Source organism: Adiantum capillus-veneris, chromosome 23 (assembly GCF_014529385.1).
Source record: "Adiantum capillus-veneris isolate H3 chromosome 23, ASM1452938v2, whole genome shotgun sequence".
Classification (NCBI taxonomy): Eukaryota; Viridiplantae; Streptophyta; class Polypodiopsida; order Polypodiales; family Pteridaceae; genus Adiantum; species Adiantum capillus-veneris.
Window position 1 is genome coordinate 29876102 of NC_140953.1, and position 19649 is coordinate 29895750.

A 19649-nucleotide genomic window follows, 5' to 3' on the forward strand; every position below is an offset into this window, starting at 1 on the left:
ACAATGTCCCATAAATGCATGCACTCCTTTCATTTTTGTTGATCTTGGTAGTGTGGCAATTATTTCTATCTTTTCTTGATCAGTGGAAATCCCATTTTTGGACACAATGTGGTCCAAAATTTTACTTTGTCTTACCATGAAGACACGTTTTTTAGGGTTTAAGCAAATACGATAAGTTCTACACTTTTTGAAGACTTTTCCTATATGCGTTATGTGATCACTTCTCATGTGAGAATGAACACAAAGATCATTCATGTATATCTCTAAAAATTGTCTGAAATATTCCTTGAATGCATGACTCATTAGTCTTTGAAAAGTGGCAGGTGCATTGGTCAGGCCGAAAGGCATTACCCTGTATGCAAATATGCCCCACTCTATTGCAAAAGCTATTTTATGCTGATCTTCTGCTTTGATGGTTAATAACTAGTTGTAGCTGGAGAACCCATCTAAAAAACTATAGGCCTCCTTCCCCGCAACTCTCTCAATAACATGATATGTTATTGGTAATGGATAGTTGTCCCGGATGGTGGCAGCATTTACCTATTTGAGGTTTAAATAGATACGCAATTTGCTATTCTTTTTGGGTACTACCACAATCGGGGACACCCAATCGGTGTGTTCAATCTCGTAGATAAACTCCACATCCTTCAGTTTGTCCATCTCTTTCTTGATTTTCTTGGCAAAAGTCTCATTGTATGTATAAGGACGTTGGTTGTGTGGTCTGGCATCACTTTTAAGGGGTATCGTGTGCTGACAGATCTCTGGATCTATCCCCTTTTGGTCTTTGTATGACCAAGCAAACACATCTTTATACCGTCTAAGTGTATCTATCAGAAGCCACTCTTCCTCTTCGGTGAGGTCCACGACAATGTATGGCAGTTTAGGTTCCTCGCTTGGTTCTACTAAGTTTATGCATTTAGATTTTTCAGGCCCATCATATGAAGTTTGAGGCTCTTTTGGGTCTCGTTTGGGTTTCTACACCACAATTTTACTAACTTGAATAGTGTACTTCTTGTAGTGGGAAGGTGCATCAAATTTATCATCGTTTGATTCCTCATCAATTTCCAATTCTGTTGTCCAAACTTCCTTCAAAGCTCGTTTCAATTCATTGTACTTGCTTTTGTGCTTAGTTTTGGACAACTTCATTGCTTTTCCAAAGATGTTATCCGTTAGCGGTTTTTATTTGTTCTTTTTTTTTCATTTTTGTTTTGTTTTGGGTCAGGTTTCATGTACCTCTTCAATATCCCATCTTTAAGGCAATCGGTTGCTTCAACCAACCTTAAGTACTGTGTTTTTTTAATTAACAGAGGTACTGAGTATTCTTTCATTTTGTTTCGTTTGTTCCCGCGTTTATTTTGATATCTACGTTGTCTTCGAAGATTTTGGTTCAAAAAATCATAGTAGATCACTTTTCAATCCTTCCATTTGATGTTCTGATCTGAGCTACTAGAAAGCTGGTCATCTGTGTTGTCCTCTAATAGCTTATCCGTGGAGTCTTGGAATGCTTCTTCATCCGTTTGGTCAAGGTCCCTTACTGAGATCTCATCCACTATGTGTTGACAATCTGCAGCCCCTTCCCCGTTAGGGACTTCCAATTCTAATTTTGGATTTAGGCTGACACTCATCATCTGGAATGGAATGATATCATATCCTTCCTCATCACAAAATTTGGTAAGGGTCACCTCATTCATGCATACATCAAGAGTGGCCAGTATCTGCTGCTATCCAAAAGGTTCAAGCATCTCTTCTAGAAAAGGCTCTAGTACATATGCCTCGTCTTGTGTTGACCTCTCGTGAATGCAATTCTCTTTTTTTGAACTACCACCTTCAGAAGCTTCACCTGTCCAATTGTGAGATTTGTTTTGCAGCCAAGCCGGTATTTATCCTTCTCGGTCAGTTGTGGAGTTTAGTTCCTCTCCTGGGGTTCATTCCACATCTCTATAGCTATGGTCTATGACATTGATCTTCGTAGTGACACCCTTGTTTCTTAGGTAGATGTAGTCATAACCCCAATCTTGTACCATTTTGAGCTGATGCATAAATGGTCTACCCAATATGATATCAAAATTGCTCCTCTCATTGAAATTTATAATGGCGAACGTGTATTCATATGCAATTCTGCAAGAGGTTACTACGATTTTCTCCAAAATGCCAATAGGTCTCTCCAGATACCCATCTTCTAATTGAAGTTTCATTCTAGTTTTTTGGAGAGCATGTTTTATCCATTTTTCCCACATTTCTTTGGTGGCTATGGCTATTCCGGCTCTAGTATCCAATATTGCTATTGACTTTACGTCTTTGTACTCCATGGGCAGGGTAGTATTTCCTTCTTCTCCTTCACAATAATCTCCTACCTTATTCACTAGCACTGGCTCATGTTTAGCTTGTTTTGAGGTTTGGGTATTCAGGGCTTTTGGAGACGCATTTGGTGGTGGAATTACCAGCCCTATTTTCTCCAAAACAATTCCCACCTTTGTCCAAAGATGAGGTCTTATATGCAGTAACTCTGATAGAGTTAGCATACAACCAATAGGGGATGACATCAGCTCATGAAGAGTTTTGGTATCCATCATCTTAGGATTAGCCTTCCATTGAGATGGTAGTTTCTTTACCTCTGGTCTAGTTTCATGGCTGCAAATAAATGAAGGTTAAGTCTTCAATGATTGATGTTTACTGTCTTTTGATATCTGCATACCTGCATCACCAATCATTTGCGTAGAGCTCATGTTTGAGGTGGATCTCCGTGATAGGGGCTAATTGAAGTGTTGCACTTCCATCTTTTCTGTCTCTGATATGCTCCCACAAATCCTGTCGCCATTGTTCTTCCACCTCAGGAATTGGCAGAGGTACTTGCAAATACATTCCATCTGTCGTATGGGCTGCTATCCTCGTATCCAAGGGAGTTACCTTATAGAATCTGTTTAGTCTCCATCTCTGATTCCACGCTCCTTTAACTCTTGAATTTTTTGCTGATTAACACCTTAGTTTATGGAGCAGTCGGAACTAGTGGTTCCATAAGATCTTGAGTGGCTTGGATGAGCTCCTTGCACATCTTTAACCGCTTGTTTTCATACCCTAGGTGAGGGTACGTTAACCATCTATCCTCCTGGGTTTGGTTAGGCTTTAACCTAGCATTGTAAGACTTTCAAATTGCATCCAAAAGGGTTCAAAGACCTTGTCGACCAAGACAGATCCTCCCGACGGTATTGTTGATGGCTTTGCTACATCGCCTTTTTCCCTAAGGTCTCTTTCCATCCTCAATTGTTCCTTTGTTTGCAGTAATTTGGTATCCAAAGCCATTTTTTCTTTCTCTCTTTTGTCCTTTATCTTGTCTCATTTTGCCTTCCAGGATTTCCTAGGGGTTTTGACAGACAAATTTTCTATCTCAGTCTGCTGGCTGGCTGGGGCGTTCCTTGCAGCCCCATGTTCTTGGGCTCTTGTTATTGCTTTTATTGGAATGGTTGGTTCTATTTCTGATCCACTTGAGCTTGTCACAATTACGATTTTGTTCATGGTTGCTTTCCCCTTCTATCATGGTTTTTTGGACAATCCGGAATGAGATGGTCATTTGTACACCCTGAAGGAGTACGAGCGGAAGTGCGACGCGAGAGAGAGTGCGAGAAGAAGAGCACGACGATATGGTGAACTCGCTCTACTGTAATGTGTAGAGCATAGTGAGTTCTTATTAGGTTTTAACAAAAGAATATGTGTACATACCTGGTGGCCCGCCCACTTACCTGGGCGACCACATTGGGCTTTATACCCCAACAACCTCCCACTTAAAGTCCAATGTGGTACTTTAAGTGTGAGAGAAGCTACTATACAAGCTAATATACAAGAGATGTAGAGAAGTGATGTACTACCCTACACCTAACTCCTTGCGAAAATGCGCAAAGCTCTCTAAGGGAAGTCCTTTTGTAAGTAGATCAGCAGGATTTTCTGTGGTGTGAACTTTGACAAGCTGAAGTTGCTTATCCTCGAGCATTTCCCTGATGAAATGATACTTCACATCCACATGCTTTGTCTTTGAGTGATAAACTGGATTGCGAGCCAATTGTATAGCACTTTGACTATCACAATATAACACAGGCATCTCTTCTTTGATTCCCAAATCTGTTACTAGTCGATTAAGCCAAATTGATTCTTTGCATGCCTCTGATGCTGCAACATATTCAGCCTCTTTAGTAGACTGAGTAACACAATCTTGTAATCTAGAACACCAATGGAAAGACATACCCTGACGTAGACCTTCGGTTGTCTAAGTCACCTGAATAATCTGAGTCTGTAAAACCCTTTACACTTAGCTCCTAACTCCCATAGCATATACGCATACTCTTTGTAGCTTTCAGGTATCTCAATATTCCTTTCACTGCCTCCCAATGTTTCTTGCCTGGGTTTGACATGTATCGACTTACTACTCCCACTGCAAATGCAATGTCTGGGCGAGTAGCAATCATTGCATACATCAAACTACCCACTACAGACGCATATGGAATCTTATCCATTTCAGCCTGTTCTTCCTCAGACACAGGACAATCTTGTTTGCTAAGTTTCACATATGGTGGCAATGGAACACTCAATGCCTTTCCCTTCTCCATATTGAAACGTTGCAAAACCTTGTCAATATACTCTGTTTGAGATAACTAAATCAACTTCTTTGATCTATCTCTCTCAATGCGCGTACCAAGTATATGACTTGCCTCACCCATGTCTTTCATGTCAAATGATTTTTCCATCTTTGACTTCAAAGCTGAAATTTCTTCCAAGTGCTTGCCAGCAATCAACATGTCATCCACATACAAAATAAGGATCATCCAACTGCCATCCCATAGCCTTCTTTGTATATAGACAGTGATCAAACTCACTACGTTTGTAGCCTTGAGAAAGCATAAACTTGTGGAACTTATGGTACCATGCCCTCGGTGATTGTTTTAAGCCATAAAGACTCTTTAACAACTGGCATACCAAATCTTCCTTGCCTTTCTCAACAAACCCTTCTGGCTACTGCATGTAAATTTCCACATCTAAATCACCATGCAAGAACGTTGTCTTGACATCCATTTGGTGTAACACCAAATCTAATATGGCAACCAATGCAAGAAAGAATCTCAATGTAGTCATCTTGACCACCGGAGAGAAGACTTCATCAAAGTCAATGCCTTGTTCTTGCTTAAAGCCCTTGGCAACAAGCCTTGATTTGTACTTTGGCTGACTATCATGAGCGGTGATCTTATACCTGTAAACCCATTTACAAGGTAGAGCCTTTTTGCCCTGTGGTAATTTAACTAGCTTCCATGTCTGGTTTTTATGCAGAGTTGTCATCTCTGACTGCATGGCCAATTGCCAATTCCCGGAGTCCTTCATTTGCATTGCTTCCTTGTAACATGAAGGCTCATTGCAATCAGTCAACATGACATAGTTCATAGATGGAACAAACCTATCAGGAGGTCGTATGATACCTCCAGATCTATGCAAAATAGGTGGCTCAGGCTCAGCCACAACCTGTGGTTCCACTCTATCTTGTCCTTGCTCCTCTTGAGCCCTGACATTTTGTCTTGCACGTGCAGGTCCATCTTCTTGGAAGACAACTCTTCTAATCTCCTCAACCCTCTCTAGTTTAGAATGATATTTGGCTTCATTAAAGTGAAAATCATTGCTGCGGATAACCTTTCTGGATTCGGGATCCCAAAGTCTGTACCCCATCTCACCAGAATTACCATAGCCTAGAAAGATGCACTTTCTACTCTTTGGCTCAAGTTTGTTCCTAAATTCCTTTGGAACATGAGTATATGCCTCACAGCCAAAGACTCTGAGATGCTTGTATGAGGGCATTTTGCCTGACCATACCATCTCTGCCACTGAATCCTTCTGCAAAACCTTGCTAAGAGATCTATTTATAAGATGAACAGCTGTTGATACAGCTTCAGCCCAAAACCCATTTGGCAGTTGTGCATTAGATAACATACTTCTGACCTTCTCTTGTATGGTCCTATTCATCCTCTCAGCAACACCATTTTGAGGAGGATTGTAAGGAGCAGTAAGTTCACGTTTTATACCTTTTGACTCACAAAAGTCCTGAAAGGCCTTTGAAACATACTCTCCACCATTGTCAGTGCGTAATCATTTAAGCTTCTTGCCACTCTGATTCTCCACAAGTGTCACAAACGTTTTGAAAACACTAAACACTTCATCCTTGTGCTTGAGAAAGTAAACCCATACTTTCGTCGAGTAATCATCTATAAATGTCATAAAGTAAGAAGCTCCCCCTAGAGATAGGTTAGGCATAGGTCCACACAAATCACTATGAACAAGTGCCAACTGTGTATCTCTTCTACTGCTTCTATGCTTATGTGGCTGTTGTGTTTGCTTACCATACAAACAATGTTCACAAAATTCAAAATCATTAAATGACAAGCCAGGCAAATAACCAAAACGAGACAAGATTTCCATTCCCTTCTTGGACATATGTCCTAACCGGCTATGCCACAAAGAAACGTTCGGCTACTCGGTTACATTGATTACATTTTTAGAGACATTTGATACATAAATCATGTAAAGTCCTCCAGACTTTACTCCATGTGCTACTGTCATAGAACCCTTGGATATCTTCCACATATTCTGTCCAAAAGTGGTGACGTAGCCAGCATCATCAAGTAAACCTGTGATGATTAGGCTCTTTGTAATTGCGGGAACATGTCTCACATTCTTCAGCGTGAAAGAAGAGCCATTCTGAAACTTCAATTGAACATCTCCAACACCTAAGATCTCACATGTCTGCCCATTGCCTAGCCGAACATGATCTTTAGTGGTCACATAAGAAGTAAACCACTCCTTGTTTGGAGACACATGAAGTGATGCCCCTGAGTCTATAATCTAGTCACTCAGTGCATTTCCATCAGATGCTGTAAGAAGAGCTGAGTCCATTGTATTCTTCAAGAAGTAGATGTCTCCTGACACTAGACTGTCATCCTCTGCAACAGTGTTTGTCACATTTATTTCTTGAATCTTCACTGAGGACTTGTTCTTCTCACCATGGTCTTCAGCTTTCTCTTTGCCTTTTTCTGATTTCCATTCTCTGTAGTCTCTTTTCATGTGACCCTTCTTGCCACAATGGTAGCATTCTATGTCACTCTTGCCTTTAGCACTGCGGGACTTTCTACGAGACTGATCCCTCTTTCCACCTTTGTACTTTTCTTTGGTCCTTCCCCTAACAACTAAGGCTGTTCCTTTGCCTTTGTCCATTGTCTTTCTGTTGGTTTCTTCAGTAAGCAGACTGCCTTCTACACCTGCTATGGTCAAACCATCTGGAGGTTCAAAATTACTCAAAGCTGTGCGAAAAGTGTCCCAACTTTCCGGCAATGTAATCAACAGGAACATACCTCTAACAGGTTCATCAAACTTGACACCTTGAGCTGACAACTGACTATAGATGGTGTTGAATTCATTCAGATGATTGGACATAGGGGTCCCTTCTTTCATCTTCAAGTCAACAAGCTTCTTAAGCCAGTATACCTCTGAAGCTGCACTCTCCTTCTCATAAAGATCACTCAGCTTTGTCCATGCTTCATAAGCCGACATCTCGTCTGCTACATTGAAGTAAACGCTTTCTGCCAAAGTCATCATAATGGTAGAAAGTGCCAATTCATCCATTTCGCTCCATTCATCTTCGTCCATATCTTGTGGTTTTATCCCCTTGAGCTTTATAGGTTTTATCTGTTTCTTTTGTACCAACACGTGCCAAATCTGCTTCTTCCACAATGGGAAATTGGTTCCATCCAGCTTCTTGATATTGTAAAGAGCAGTGTCCTGTGATCCATCCATAGCTACGCTTCACAATAGTTTACTTTCCTAGGAAAAATTCGGCAGAGTTTCCCCTGTAAACTGACCTCTGAACCAATATCAACCTGTCAAATGAACCAAGAAAGCTTCAGATTCTGCAGAAATTTCGCCAGAGTCTCCTTTGTAAAATGGCTCTGGTGTACTAAAAAATAGACCAAAAACAGCTCAAAAAAAAACATTGTCTCTCTAACACTGTAAGCTGTGGGTAAACCTGTCCTGCACCTGTACTGTCTCTCACTGTCCTGTAAGCATAGACTGCGACAATGCCTCAACGGCAGTAAAGCAAAGATGAAATCCCAACTGTCTAACTCACAGTCAATACATCCTAGCTGCCTATCTAAGGGTGCTCGAGGGATCGTTCCAAGACCTGTATCACCGAAAGGATCTCAACATTCGAGAATCCCCCAGCTCAATAAAACCTCACTCGACCCTCAACAAAGGCTGCAATAAATCTGACAGTACATAGACTTTCCACAAATTCATACATCCACATATTTTCCACTGTATGTTGTAACCGCTGCGGCGGTTGTTTGCTGTGTGACGCACAAAGCAAGCAAACCCTCAACAGACATACATCATCTCTGACAATACATCCCATGTGGAAGTACCTGTAATGTCAAGATGAAATCTGGAATATCAAGCAGCAAACACAAGCTACCTGATGAACTGGTGGATGTCGCCTACAATCTATGTGTAGGTGCGCCCGTGTCGTATGTGACACGCCTCCAAGAACTGTAAGACGTCCTTCGTTGTGTAGACAGCCACAAATCAGCACTCTGGAAGTGCAGATATCCTCAGCACTTGCAGTCGTAGGCCGAAACCCCAAATTTACAGAATCGGATCTGCACCCGCCGAGACCAGGTAGTCGAAAATGGCCAGCGCAGAACTCTGTCGAAGCCGAACGGTGGCCCAGATGACCTCAAAATGAAATTCTGAGAACACCTAGCCCTTTGGGCTGTCCCACAGGATTTGGGCCATGTCTTTGCCTGTCGAATCTCACTCCAATTTGAGCAGGTGACTCTGGCTACCTGCAAATGCTGCCCCGAGCCTCGATCTGAGCTCTGATACCAGTTGAAGGAGTACGAGAGGAAGTGCGATGCGAGAGAGAGTGCGAGAAGAAGAGCACGACGATATGGTGAAATCGCTCTACTGTAATGTGTAGAGCATAGTGAGTTCTTATTAGGTTTTAACAAAAGAATATGTGTACATACCTGGCGGCCTGCCCACTTACCTAGGCGACCACATTGGGCTTTATACCCCAACACACCCCTCAATCACAGAACCCAAAAAGTTTGATTTATTTCCCTTTGTGTGGACAGCTCCTTGCCCAATGATCATCGCTGCATTCATAGCATGGTCCTACAAGTGGTGGAGAAGCTTGTGGAGCCCCCATTGGTTGTCCTGCTCTAGGAGGATATCCTCTAGGTTTGTAGTTCTGGTTTTCCATGAGCATAAGCATATTTTCATCGACCAAGTAATGGTTTTTTGTTGTTTGAGATATGTATGAGGGCTCTAGCATCTCTTCCAAGACCATCCATGGAATTTGTCCTCCAAAGCATATGGATTTCCCTCAAACCCTCTCTCATAGGTATTTTCTAAATCTTGTTGGTAGGAAACTACCTAGACCATACTCTGATCAAAAGGTGCTTCTATGGGTTGAGAAATCCTTACCATGGCCCTGTTTTCTTGGGGTAAAGGAGGTTGATGCCCCAACACAGGTTGAGATTTTTCCTACCCTTGGATTGCATTATTTGGCCCTACTTGGTATCTTGGAGGGGCTGGAAATTGATGGCCTCCATGTGGTCCGTATTGTCTCTCTCTAACATAGCTTCTATTATATAAACATTGGTGGGTTTCATGGTTTGTCCATTTTTGCACACCACTTCAGTACACATGGTACGTTTACTCTTGGCCTCTGTTGAAGGTTGCACCACTGAGTTGGATGATCTCCTCCACAAGTGTCACATTTTTGGGTGGACAGTTGTCGTGTGTTTGGGTTCGTGCTATTTCCTTGGTTCACTTCCGATCCTTCTGATCACTTCCTCGATCATTTGATCAACATCCAGCACAGTTGGGTTTTTCCCACCCAGTTTCATTGTGGATTCACTAGTGGTTGAAGAGGTGCTACTCATCCCTTGGTCTGTGTCTTCTGTCACCTCTCCATATGCCTTGCAATTGTCTACCAGATACAATGCCTCTTTTCTGACTTGCTCAAAAGTAACACATGACTTTAAGTGCAGGTCTTTTTTGAGAGTGTCATTTTGCAATCCTTCTATGGAAAGGACTGACAGCCTCTCATCCTGAGGTATTTCTCTAAGAGGTCATCTTTCTATGTCTTGCTTGAAATGAAGCGAGGCTTCCTTCACCTTTTCCTTCTACTTTTTGTCTAAATGCATAGATCTGGGAGACAGTATTATGCTTAATTCCTCTCTTTGAGAATTCCTCAGTGAATTCTTAGAGAAGTTGCTCAATGCTTGGGAATTCCAAGTTGTTTAAAGGTTGAAACCCTAGGGGATTTACAATGGAAAACTTACCGCACCATGTCAGTGCAAGGGAGGGGATCTTCTTACAAGTTACATAAGCATATAAGTTAGGGGCAAGCCCCCAATAATTTATCTTCCAAGATAAAAAATAAGGGAGGGGGGTATCATAGTTATGAGGGGGGAGGGGGGGACCTGCCGCGAGTTGATTACTTGTAACGATTGGTCACCAATGTGCACTAGAACTTGGATGCTTTTAGGGGAAGTTTTTTATCATGTCACACATAAATTTTTTCATCAAGCCAGTCATAGTTAGATAAGGGGTAATTTGGAGCAGGTCAACGGTTTACTATTACACCAACTTTGAAGGGATCAGAATTGGACAGTAGCCAGATTACAAGTTGATCGGGCACATAGTTTGAAAGTCAAATGAAGACACATTGAGGGTACATCTAGTTATCAACAAAAGTGGTTTCTTATTACATTTCTAGCCATTATGCTACACACTCTTTGACTAGTTTTACTCCATTAGATCATGTGAGACCTAAATATATGTAAGATAGGGTTATGATAGTTTTTTTCATTGATTGTCGTATAAGCGTAGAAAGGCGGGTTATATTCCCTAATATGAGTGGTATATAGGGGTTTTATCAAAGTTGTCCGCTCGCAAGTGGCATCCTCTTTTGTATATTGAGTGAATCCCCTGGGGTTGAAACCCTTGTTTGAATATCGAAACATGGGCATACGTATCTCTCGATCCACTATACTTTTTGGGTACACATTTTGCCACTTGAGATGGTCGCATGCGTCTAGACTCCGCAACCATCCTCACCACCCATGGTCCTCCTTGTGTGGTCTCTCTACATTCATAATCTCCCCTTGGCACTATAATGGGTATCCTATCCGCTATACGTTCATCAAGTCGTTCTCTTGTAATAGTCGGAGGGGTTCTAGTTGTGTAAGTCACGCCAGGTGCCGCACTGTCCCTATGTGTGTTCATAGAAGCGATAGACCCCGTTGATCCCATAGGCCCTGTGTTCAAAAATCCTTCATGTCTAAAAGAATCTTCCACTCTGGTTCTCACTAGACTTACATGCCCAGTTTCTGGTCGCATGTGAGTGGTCGTGGTTTTCACTTCTTCTGGATTTACATAGTATTGGTGGAGTGGTCCCCCAAAATATATATATTGTTTCAACTCCTTATGATCCTTAGGAGAGTATTTTTGGCCATACTTGTCCATTATGACCACCTGAATACTTCTCCCCTTTGTATAAGTAAAAACGTATAGTCTTTTGCGGTCAGTCACATCTATAATAGAGAGTTTTTTCTCCATTATTGAATTTATATAGCCCCACGTAAGTGTTGTCTATATTAAGACGCTTTGTCTCATTGGTGCATCTAAGCATCACATTTTGCTTATTTATTTTGGGCGGTTCATATGCTAGCTCTTCATCTACCTTGTCCTTGGTGCTAGCCATCCCCCATTTTTCCACAATAAAGGGATTGTGGACCACTAAGTACATCATTCCCTCCCTATCAAAATATCTACCCCCGTCATAATCCACATCTACAAGGTCTTTGAACTCGCTTGGCTTATTCTCCAACTTAACACAGTCGCGGTCCATTCCATCCTTATAGATTTTGACCTTAAGCACATTTTCAAATTGAAACTTCAAGTGCAACAATTTTACGTCACATGCAGGTTGAGAAGGACCTGCCCCCATGGAAGTTGTTTCCTAAGGGTTCAACTTGTTGGAGTCCTCAAACATTAGGGTGTAATCTTTCTGACGAGGTGTCAGAAAAGCTTTCCTCTATAATGGCTTCTAAAGGATGCAGTGGTCTTTGATTTATGCTACCTTCAGTTGAGCGATTACTCACTTGGTCTATGATGTTGGGATTCCTATTCTGGTACAATCTTCTTGATCACAAATTCTTGAGGAATTGATATTGCAAAATCCAAACTGGGTTACCTCATTAGCTAGCATGAATTCCCCGTTTTGATCTTACTTGTTGGGTAGTATTCTCTAGTACCTCCAATCTGTCAAACTATGCTTGATAGCTATGAGTTTACAGCCGTTCCTGTTAGTTCTAGCTTTCAATAGACAAAATTTAACGAGGTTTTTCAATAGCACACAATTTTACTCACAACATCAACAATTTAGGTCCAATTTCAATTTTGAAAATACCACCACGTCCTGTGGACAACCTCTCTATGTGGTCAGATTATGATTTTATTTTGACTCAAAGGAACATGGATTGTGATCCATGTTGGAAAGCCGAATTGACTTTTCTTGTACCATCAGATTCAGCATCATTAGTAGGTACTATGGCATCATTTTTTTTGTAAATGGATCTCTGGGTTGAAAATCAGGTCAATTCTGACACTTTGCAAGAGTTCTTGGCAGTTTGGGCTTTTGGGTTGGTTTTTTATATCCAATTGAGTTTTGAAAAAGCCACTAGACTCCCTATGTTTTTCTCTAGCTATGGTGCAATTTTGTATCAAATTATGTCAGAGAAACATGGATCACAATCCATGTACCTCAGTGCTAGAATGTATTGAAACTTGACACACACCTAGTCCTTAGTCTAGTGATGCTGGCTATATGGGTTTTGAGTGTTTTGAAAATCAATTTTAGGGTCTGTTTTAGTGATTTCCCCCTTGATCTATTTTTTGCCCTTTGGGCCATCTTTTGACCTGTTTTGATAAGAGTGTTTTGGGAGAAAATATTTCAAATGTTATCACTTTTCTATCTGCCAATTATCAACTCAAAATTTCAAAAAAGTACATGGAACGCGATCCATGTTTGGCAAGAGTTTGGCATGACCTTTAGTGAGCTTGTGAAAGAGGGTATGGTGATGCTCTTCCCCAAGTCTTTTTGGATTTGACCCACTTTTTCCAAGTCAAAAGCAAGATTTTGTGTCTACTTGCGATTTTTTGCAAACAACTCCTATTTTGGTATTTAGATCAGGTTTTTTTACTTTTTTGTTGTGGCTCCTTTTGGAAAAGTTGTTTCCTTATTTCCCAGGAGTGCACTGATCCAATTTCCCTTACAAATGTCCACCAGATACTTGGACCGCGATCCATGTTGGGCAGCATTTGGTCATGATGTTTTGTCCTGCTGGTTCCCTGCTTCTAGTTGATCCCAATTCTCACCCCTTTTTGAATTTGGACAAATAAAAGTTTAATTTTTCCAAACTTTCTCAATTTTCCTGGTTTTGATCTACTTAACCCAATTCCTTGATTTAGATGATCTTTTAGCATTCCATTTCTGACCAAACTTAAGGTTCTAATGCCTGAGAGTCTGTTCTAAGCAAAGGAAATAATTTATGCTCACTTTGCCTGAAAGGTACATGGATCACGATCCATGATGGACAGACAAGCTGGAAAAATTCTGCACAGTCTATCTCTAATAAGATTGTTGTTGGACGGGAGAGACTCACACACCCATGAAGTGCATGCAAACACTACCTAGATCAACATAATGTCAATCGAGGACACAGATGACACGATAGGCACATGGAGGAAATCTCTTTAGCTTGTCAGGCTGAGATCATCCTACACATACAACACTCAGGAAGGCCAACTAAACCACAATAAAGAACCTCACTGCTCTCAATTACACCACCTAGCCACATACACACATGCAGAAGGTAACTCACCTAATCATGCCAGATTCGTACGAAACTTAAGGAACACCATCCCCTCACTAGGATACACCTGTCCCTAAGCCTCTACACTCTAAACCCATCTGCGGAAAACGCGTAGGATGACAGAGCCAAATTTTGAAAGTGCCCGAAACTGAAATTTATGAGTACCTATGCGTAGCTTATGTCGCCACGATTCTATAGACTACTAATCCACAGATCCTAACTAAACCTATCTAGTCGCAGACCCTCGGCAAGACACATGCTTCCTGGCTATCCACTTGATCGCGGAATATCCTCTTCCGGATCCACTTAAGAAAAATGCTTTCTTTAGCCGAAACTAAATCAAGCAACCATCACACGAGTGTTAGTAGGAAACCTACTTAGGTCCTTGTGTCCCCGGCAGCGGCGCCAATGTTGGACGGGAGAGACTCACACACCCATGAAGTGCATTGCAAACACTACCTAGATCAACATAATGTCAATCGAGGACACAGATGACACGATAGGCACACGGAGGAAATCTCTTTAGCTTGTCAGGCTGAGATCATCCTACACATACAACACTCAGGAAGGCCAACTAAACCACAATCAAGAACCTCACTGCTCTCAATTACACCACCTAGCCACATACACACATGCAGAAGGTAACTCACCTAATCATGCCAGATTCGTACGAAACTTAAGGAACACCATCCCCTCACTAGGATACACTTGTCCCTAAGCCTCTACACTCTAAACCCATTTGCGGAAAACGCGTAGGATGACAGAGCCAAATTTTGAAAGTGCCCGAAACTGAAATTTATGAGTACCTATGCGTAGCTTATGTCGCCACGATTCTATAGACTACTAATCCACAGATCCTAACTAAACCTATCTAGTCGCAGACCCTCGGCAAGACACATGCTTCCTGGCTATCCACTTGATCGCGGAATATCCTCTTCCGCATCCACTTAAGAAAAATGCTTTCTTTAGCCGAAACTAAATCAAGCAACCATCACACGAGTGTTAGTAGGAAACCTACTTAGGTCCTTGTGTCCCCGGCAGCGGCGCCAATGTTGGACGGGAGAGACTCACACACCCATGAAGTGCATGCAAACACTACCTAGATCAACATAATGTCAATCGAGGACACAGATGACACGATAGGCACATGGAGGAAATCTCTTTCGCTTGTTAGGAACACCATCCCCTCACTAGGATACACCTGTCCCTAAGCTTCTACACTCTAAACCCATCTGCGGAAAACGCGTAGGATGACAGAGCCAAATTTTGAAAGTGCCCGAAACTGAAATTTATGAGTACCTATGCGTAGCTTATGTCGCCACGATTCTATAGACTACTAATCCACAGATCCTAACTAAACCTATCTAGTCGCAGACCCTCGGCAAGACACACGCTTCCTGGCTATCCACTTGATCGCAGAATATCCTCTTCCGGATCCACTTAAGAAAAATGCTTTCTTTAGCCGAAACTAAATCAAGCAACCATCACACGAGTGTTAGTAGGAAACCTACTTAGGTCCTTGTGTCCCCGGCAGCGGCGCCAATGTTGGACGGGAGAGACTCACACACCCATGAAGTGCATGCAAACACTACCTAGATCAACATAATGTCAATCGAGGACACAGATGACACGATAGGCACACGGAGGAAATCTCTTTAGCTTGTTAGGATGAGATCATCCTACACATACAACACTCAGGAAGGCCAACTAAACCACAATCAAGAACCTCACTGCTCTCAACTACACCACCTAGCCACATACACACATGCGGAAGGTAACTCACCTAATCATGCCAGATTCGTACGAAACTTAAGGAACACCATCCCCTCACTAGGATACACCTGTCCCTAAGCTTCTACACTCAAAACCCTCACTCTAAACCCATCTGCGGAAAACGCGTAGGATGACAGAGCCGAATTTTGAAAGTGCTCGAAATTGAAATTTATGAGTACCTATGCGTAGCTTATGTCGCCACGATTCTATAGACTACTAGCACGCAGAAAACAGACATCGTTTGATACACTTACGGCCACAAATAGCTCGTAGATGCGTCGACGTGTGCGCTTTGTCTCGCGTGGAATGCTTGGCGTTGTCGCGTAGCTCTCCTCGAGCCTACCGCAATGGTGCAGTCGGATCTCCAATGTGTTGAGCGAGCCGGGCGTAGCGAGAGGATGAAGCTCACGCTCACTCTCTTTCTCTCTCACACACAGTAGACGGCAGCGCTAAAACTTGATTATGATAAAAGTCTTCTTACAAAATGACCTAGGTACCTTATATACTACGGCTACCTTAGGTTTAACCAAAAATGGGGTTGAAAGGGTCAAATGGATTTGTATTTACAATCTGGAAGTGCCATTGCACCCCAGCTTCTGAAACTAGAATAACTACTCATTACAAATGACGTTTATAGCCATAATCCGCAGCATTTCATAACTCGCAAAAGATAAGACTTTGGTACGAAACTTGAGTTATGTTGTGTTGTTGACCCAGCGGTCAACATTCCCCCCTTCCGCGTTCATGTCGTCCCCGACATGACCTGATTGTCGATGGCGATGTGGTCTTTGTTGTCGTTTTGTTGTTGTAAAGAAAGTATAGACTATAGCCTTTGCAGTAGCTTGTCTTGTTCATCCAATTCAATGTACATAGTCTTCACATGATTCAAGAAAATCATAATTGATGACGAACTTTATGTCTTTCACATCCACGCTCTGAGCTGCAGCATCTGTTTCTGTCATTATAGGTCTACTGCCAGATCGAAATTCAAAAAGAACCCAATTTCGTTTAACTTGACTCTTATCATCATGGATAGAGAAAGCTCCATCCATCACTTGCTCCAACAAATCTGTCAATTCGGAGTATTTGTGATTCTCAGAAACAACTTCGACAATGTGTAGAATTGAGTGATTGGCTTTCTGATCTTGAGAGCCAATGACAACTTTGTAAGGATTTTGTAGAAATTGTAGGGCGAAACCCTTAACTTCTTTAGGCCAAGTTGCACTCCAATGCAAAGTCTGTCTGTCAGGCCGAATCCAGGACTTTATCAAGGACCAGCTTTTGAGATCCTCTGATTACCCTTATGTCTGCTCTTTGTCATTGAGGACTTCTTTGTTCTTGAGTTATGTTGTGTTGTTGACCCAGCGGTCATTGTAGGCCATTCTTCGACTCGCCATTGAGGAGAAGTATGCTATGATCTGAATACATCGAAAAACCTTATTGGAATGGTAGAAGATATTGAGACATCTTTTGATGTCACATGTGCTACATTTATTCCTTGAAGCACCCATCATCTCCTTCTTTCACATTGCATGCTTTTGTTGACAAATTTTTCGTATGCATATAGAGTGTCCTATAATTGGCACTTGCATCATGCACTCTTTCCGTGTTTCACCCAAGCACTCACCTTTCATGAACATGTACTTCACGTTCAACTGCTCAACTCCAATAAGAGCGTATACCAAAGGCATTTTTTTCCCACCGGGTTTTTCCCTTTGGTCATCCAGGTTTTAGACCCTAATCTAAAGACACCTATCACCATCCTCTTGTACATACTCCTTCGACATCAACAATAAGGAAATGCTACTCAAATCAATTGACAAATGAATTGAAGTTTCTCCACTCGTATCTCACTGTGCTCAGTACGTGAGTGCCTTCTCCTTCACTTCACCAGACTTAAGTATAGTAGACTTCGACTCTTTTGCTCACCTATACCAGCATGAGCGACACAACGTAACTATGCTCAACTCTTCCAGCTTGAGCAGTACCTAGAATAGCTAAGACGCTTAGACCACAGAGAATTTTACTTGAAGCTTTGGGACTAACACCTCGCTCATTTTGTGGCGTAGCTACTTGACTCTGACTTGTATGACTTGTCGGTTACGTGTTGACACTGCTTGTGACAAGTTCTTCGGCTGTTGTAGTGGCTGTTGAGACATACTTCGTGAAGTTTCATCGTTTCTCGGTACCTTCTTCTCTTTGTAGTGCTCAGGCCTCTCGTCAGTCTTTTCTTCATGTGGATTATGGATTTATTTTTTTATTTTTTTTCTTAATAATAAACAAAGAAAATCCTAAAACAACTCAACAAAAGAAAAATCATTCAAATAGAAATCTAAATGCTATGTACACTATACACATGTCCCTAGGGCTCATATATGGATTTTGTCCCCATACTCCTCTGTAACACTACTATGAGGGCATATACTCTAAATTTTGTCAAAAATTATCACAATAAAACGCAAAAATTCAATGCATCTCACAAAACATTTCCCTCTAATAGTCATAATGTTAAGTCCGCATTCAGAATGCCTCCCCCCTTCCTATTTGGAGTCATCCTTTACGACAGGGTATCGCAAAGGGTATGTGTTGTGCTTGGGCAATTAAAAGTTGTGCCTATGCAGGCCTTGTAATGTAGCCCTATTATGCATACACAGTCAATGCATGGAAAAGATTTATGTTGTGCAAGATGTGGGTATAAGCAATTTTCTTATTGGCATTTGTTGGCGAGGCTTCCTATTCTAAGCAATGTAATGGTCTTTGAAGCTCCTGTATCGTTGCTTGATTGAAGCGACTTGTCTCTTCTAGCTGTGCTGTAATCGTAGGAAGAATTGTAAGAATTCAAGCGGCGATGCACTGACAGCAGTTTTGTTGATCTTCTTTGGGACCCATTTCTTTGCGATTATTGGCTGTTTTGTTGCTGACGCTCATTTGGGAATCCATACTTGCGAATTCTTTGTTTGTGTTTGAAGAGACTTCTTTGGGATCCACCTTTTTGTTGTGTGAGTCGACAGTGGTCTTTGCTTCATCCCTTGTACGCTTGGTTGGTGACAGGATTCAGGCTTTGAAAGTTGATACTATGGTTGTTTTGGAATCCAAATGAATTCCTGACTTTTCTGTGCTTGAATCAACTTCTTTGGAGCCCAAACCTGAGTTGTGAAAGCTTGCGACTTTGTGATATTCTTACCCGTTCGTGCACGCTTTCCTTGTTTTTGTTTTGGTGTTGGATCTTGTGATTTTTCATTAGAGATCTTTGTCTTCTTGATCCATATCTGTTTTTGGCCGATCTGGCTTTTTGGTATCCAGATTTGTTGAGCTTTTTGGCTTTGACTTGTTGTCCTGTTCTTTTGACCTGTCATGGTTGTTGTTGAAGGGGTTGGTGATAGTGATGGCCTGAGTTGATGATAGGGGATGTCGTAAGATTCATCACTATCGCTACTATCCTCAGCAAGGTTGACTTCTTGTACTTCCCCTTGATTTTTTGGCTGGTAGTGGAAAGTTACTGTCTGTTTGCTCGTGGGTGGTAGTTTCTTGGAGTACTTTCCTAGCCCATTGATTAGAGCATTGCTAGCTCGTTGCTCTGGTCGTGTTCCTCCTAGCTGAGTCTTTGAATCCTTATTAGGAGCCATGTATGAGGATGCTTGTGGTGGCTGTGTCTTCACCGAGGACTTTGGAATCCACTTTTGATGCACTTTATTCGTGTAGCGAGGACATTGATTCCCGGGTCGTTGATCTTCTTGAAGCTCAAAGTGTTCTACAGAGTCATAGAACTTGTCGTCTTCTTCATCTTTTGATTCTCCACATTTCTTTGTTTGCTCCTTATTTCGAGAGCTTGTTGATGTGTGGTTCTCTTCGTTTTCCTGGATTACACTCACTGCAAAATAAGGAACGACATCATAGCCATTTTCA